The sequence below is a fragment of the Telmatherina bonti genome (assembly GCF_933228915.1).
Source record: "Telmatherina bonti genome assembly, chromosome: 7".
NCBI lineage: Eukaryota > Metazoa > Chordata > Actinopteri > Atheriniformes > Telmatherinidae > Telmatherina > Telmatherina bonti.
The window spans coordinates 14,274,436-14,278,665 of NC_136625.1; the positions used below are offsets into that span (position 1 = coordinate 14,274,436).

General features: G+C 38.5%; 1 protein-coding gene across 1 annotated transcript in view; it reads right to left on the reverse strand.

Moving 5' to 3' along the window:
- The window catches only part of epb41l3b (erythrocyte membrane protein band 4.1-like 3b), a 51,175-nt gene that overhangs the window by 3 nt on the left and 46,942 nt on the right, over positions 1-4,230 (reverse strand). The window contains exon 25 of the mRNA XM_079243719.1: positions 1-965. This exon is cut by the window's left edge and continues 3 nt beyond it. The gene's annotated coding sequence lies outside the window, so the exon portion shown is untranslated. The remainder of the gene's footprint in view (positions 966-4,230) is intronic.

Here is a 4,230-nt window from a genome sequence, read left to right on the forward strand (position 1 = left end):
AAAGAGTAAATGAATTTGTCACATTTCACCATTCTGTGGAAGAACATGGCTGTACATGAGGACTATTCAGATACATTTGAACAGAACACAGCTGACATGTTCAGGACAGACTGGGTGGTCACAGATCTATCTTGGCTTTGCATCTACTTTGGGAAGAGTTTGGGTGTCTGAGCTCTTTGCCTCACCATCACACAAGCCTAAGACTTGCGCTGCAGCAGTTTTCTCCCCCAGATAACATTCAAAGCCTGCATGGACATGTAAAAATCTATTTTTTCTTTTGGATTCCTTGGCTTTTTCAAAAACAGACCTTGTAAAATGTGGCAATGGTGTAAGCAACTGTTGAGAAATAAGAAAAAACACTGAAATTACAGTAAAAAAAGGAAATTAAATTCAAAAAGACATGACAGAAATCAATCATGAAAGATAATTTGCTATTTTCCTAGGAAAGCTTTGATATGTACAGTGCTAAGCTGTAGTAGCTTCTGTCGTGACATACCTGATGGAAAATCACTGTTGTGTAAGCAAGGGTTAAATAGTGTCTGCTCTCTAACATGTACAAGCCTACAGCACGTTTAGGTTTCTGGAGTGATGGCTTTATTTCATAAATAAAATGTTGCTACAATAATTATTCTCAATCATAAAAATGCATCAAAGTCATAAGGCAGTGAAAGCAAACAGTATGCTTGCTGCACACAGCGATTCGGCGTGCAGAAGGATTGAGAACCTTTTGGAAATCAGTATGGTTTTCAGTATAATCTTGCATTTAGTTTGATAATGCAGCTTTGCGTCGTTCTCATGCAGAATGCATCTATTTGCTTTGCAGGTGATGTTTGCGACTGGCAGCGAGCTGCAGCAATTGGAGAGGAGGAACCTTTTTTGTATCCCAAGAGTGTCGACGTAAAATGTTGAGTTGTGGACATTTGGTTCTGGGAAGCGGACCTGAAAGTAGCCCCTCGGTGTTATTCCTGAAAGAGCAGAGGAGTCAGAAGTGAGTACATCATGCATGTTTAATTACTTCTGAGGCTTTCCAGCCACAGTGCAGCCTGTCCAACAGAGAAAATGAGCCCCATGAAAAGTTCCAGCAGTTTTAGTCACATTAGTAGCAGTACATAAAGATGCAAACATACAACATTAGACACACACACACAGGCTAGTGGGCAATAAATACTTAACTATGAGAGGCTTCTCAGAATAGTTTCCAACCACACTTTATTTATGATGCTGCTGTCCATGTCGATATGAAAAGATATCCAACAGTTGTTCAGCGCATCATGCTTTATTCAGCAATGGCTTTCAGGCCAGAGAGCAGAAGTTTGAGGGAAAAAAAGCTGTATGAAACACTTTTATTCAGGATTTAAAATTACATTTGTAGAAGTTTTTAAAAGAAAATTATTAGTAGATGTGTAAAAGTTAAATATATCAACATAAAAAAAATTAACCATAAAAGGGGATTGTTTTTAATAGATACAGCAGAATGATGATGACCTTGTGTGTGTTCTTTGTTGTAATCTGAGCTTCTCTGTTCACTGTGAATAATGAAGTGATTTATTTTTCCCCATGTGGGAGCAGGTGATCTGTCTTAAGTGCAATTAATACCTGGAATAAGACCACAAAGCCAGATAATAAATGGATTTAAGGCTGGAGAAAAAGCCCGAGCGCAGTAAAAGGAACACAGGAGAATCATGAACAATGCATTCTGTTTAAGTGAGATATTACTGGAAGGGGATATATTTTGCTACTGAGAGTGGCTGGTGTATGGGACAATAAGCCCGTGTTTACTGTTGTACCCCACTGAGCTACTTATTTTCATGCTTTTGCTCCAGTTGTTAACGCTGCCACCAGGGGTCACCAACTCCGGTCCCTGTGGGCGACTGGCCAGCAGGTTTTAGCGTTTTCCTGCTGCAACACACCTGACCCAAACCAATGGCTCATTAACAGGCAGGTGCAGAAAATAACAACAAGCTGTTGGTGAACTTTCTCATTTTGATCATGTGTGTTGTACCAGGGAAACAAAAGCTAAATCAAAGTTTTTAAAAAGTCTTATGTGGTGGATTCTGTGCATCACCATATTAATAATATTCTATTTGAAAACTGAAATCAATTAAAAATGTTTCTGTTAATGTTGTGGACATATATGTAGTGATCTTGGCCTCCCAGGATTAAAAACATTCGACTGGATTATACAATAGTTGTATTTCTTTCTCTGCAGTAAGATTGGTCCACACAGGACGAAGAGAGAGTGACCATTTGACCCAAGAGGCGTGGTGACACTCAGAGATTTACACCTTTACTCCCTACAGAATGCAGCTGTGTCAACACGAAGGATTAAAGCACATCTAACAATTTATGGTCGCAGGTCGGGGGAAATGCCGAGAGTCGCATCTGACCAAACCCTGGTTCTTGTCAGAAATGACACTTCTAAGCCAAAAGACGAGACTCCATGGCGCCAGAACAACCCCTCCCCTGACGGAGAAGGAGACAGAAGGAATCCAAACTTCTTTCCCCAATTGAAGGAACCGATCTAACTTAGTCTAAAAGACTGGTTAATTGTTTTGGTTGAATTTCTTCTTTTCCATTATTTTATCTTGATATGTGATTTAATTCCTTGAACTGATCACACACACACATTAATCATAAACACTGCAGTAAATAATTGTTGATTATGTTTTCCAAGCTTCAGACTTCTCTTAAGCTACTAATATGAATGAATAAAATGTGAGTTTTCTTTTTAGGATCACCCAATGAGGACGAGTCATGACAATTAATTAATCCACCTTTAATAAAAATTACATGTAGCCAATCTTTTCATGTGTGAAAGTAATACTATAAAATGCTTTCCTTCCCCAGCAAACGAGGAATCTGCATAACTCTGAAAGAATGTGATTTGATGTGTATTGCGGCAGACAAAGCAAGGAATTGAAAGTATCCTGTTCACATTAATGAGATGCAGAGAGAAGGAACTGGAGCTGACCTGATTGGATAAGGTTGGTCAGCCTCTGACAGAAGCAACTCATGATTGGCTGGAAGTTCGAAAGGCGGGTCTGTTTAAATTAGACTGGCAGACCAACTTCCTGGGCTTTTTCTCCTCCTGAGCGTTTTGTCTTCGTTTAAGCTTTTTGTCTCCTCTAAGTTTCTTTCTTGTCCTTAGCTTTTGTCTTTAGCCTTTCGTCTTCTTTTCTTCTGTTATTTCATTATAAGTTTTTACCTCTCCGTTCTTCCGAACGGGAGAAAGTACAACAAGTGTTTATTTGTAACCAGTATTTTTCCCGAGATCAGTAATTAACTAGAACCGTAGCTCCAACTTTTTCCATTACGTCTTTACACGTAAAATCTGGAACTATCTATTTTTGGGACAATCTGGATCATCATCACACCGCTCTGGAACTCCGCTGAACGGATCCAGAAGGCCAGAGTAGCTGCGTAGACCTACATCTTCTGACGCTCCAGGGATCCAATTCCCCCGGAAACGAACCGAATAGAGGACCAACCACCCGCTTCGACCCACACTCCGGATTCAGCGTTCAAAGTAGGATCTGATAGCGCTCTGACATTTGTGATGTCCCAAACCAGTACATCAAATTCTAATTAAATAATTAAATTCGAATTCTTATCCAAATTTAGAATTATTGAACTCGTTCTTGTCAAAGATTTAAGATAATCATCCCGATTTGCTTAATTCCAACCAGTTTCTTCCTGCTCCATCTCATTTAATTAATCTCAGCGTTCTTTATTAATGTTATAAATGAAATTCCATGTTGACAAATTCATCATACCATCTCACCAATAACACCTCTCCATCATTGCTCATTTTCACTGCTGTATGTTTACCATCATTGTAAATAAATATGTATAATCAATTCATCCGTTATTGTCATAATTTCTGAATGCACGATTTCTGGTTCATTCGTTCTTAGGATTTACTCCTTTGAAGTGAGACTGTTTATTGAATTGAGTTTATTTCAGGTGTCTCATCCGCCTGACTTTTAAGTTAATTAAAGGTGATGAGTGGTGCTCCGAGGTAATTAATAAATTCATAATTTGTAGAGGCTATTCCGCTACACACACACACACACACACACACACACACACACACACATATATATATACACACACACACACACATATATATATATACACACACATATATACATATATATATATACACACACATATATACATATATATATATACACACACATATATACATATATATATACACACACACACACA